General features: G+C 65.1%; 1 protein-coding gene across 1 annotated transcript in view; it reads left to right on the top strand.

Moving 5' to 3' along the window:
- The window catches only part of SLC12A5 (solute carrier family 12 member 5), a gene marked incomplete at its 5' end in the record, with an annotated part of 13393 nt that overhangs the window by 1554 nt on the left and 11234 nt on the right, over positions 1-605 (top strand). The gene's annotated exons all lie outside the window — the stretch shown is intronic.

A 605-nucleotide genomic window follows, 5' to 3' on the forward strand; every position in this document is an offset into this window, starting at 1 on the left:
ACTGGCGAGGCCGCGGGGAGCCGGGAGACACACGGCAGGAGGATGGGAGCAGGGCGTGCTGAGAGCCCGGGCTGGGAGATGGGATGGGATGGGATGGGATGGGATGGGATGGGATGGGATGGGATGGGATGGGATGGGATGGGATGGGATGGGATGGGATGGGATGGGATGGGATGGGATGGGATGGGATGGGATGGGATGGGATGGGATCGGCTCTCCCACAGCCGGACACCAGGATGCTGCTGTGTGGTGGGCTCTGCCCCCAAGAGGCACCGTGGGCTGTGGCCGGTGGGTGCCCCAGCTGCCTCCCCCAGAACATGCCAGCCCTGCAGAGCCCTGGGGAGCCGTGAGCTGCGCCAGGCTGGGCACAGTGCTGACAGCCCAGCGCGGGTGTAATTAAAGCTATTTATCATCCTGCTGCCGCAGCGGGACCATCGATCCTGGCAGCCCCGCTCTGAGGGCTCCTCTGGGAGGATGGAGCAGGGTATGGCCCAGGTCCCTGGGGCACCAGCTCCTGTCTGGTGTCCAGGGAACACCTGTGCCATTGGCCATGGCACCTGGCTGCTGGAGTGCTGGGGAATGATTCTGCCTGTGTGGTCATTCCT

This window comes from Geospiza fortis, unplaced genomic scaffold (assembly GCF_000277835.1).
Source record: "Geospiza fortis unplaced genomic scaffold, GeoFor_1.0 scaffold188, whole genome shotgun sequence".
NCBI classification, from domain to species: domain Eukaryota; kingdom Metazoa; phylum Chordata; class Aves; order Passeriformes; family Thraupidae; genus Geospiza; species Geospiza fortis.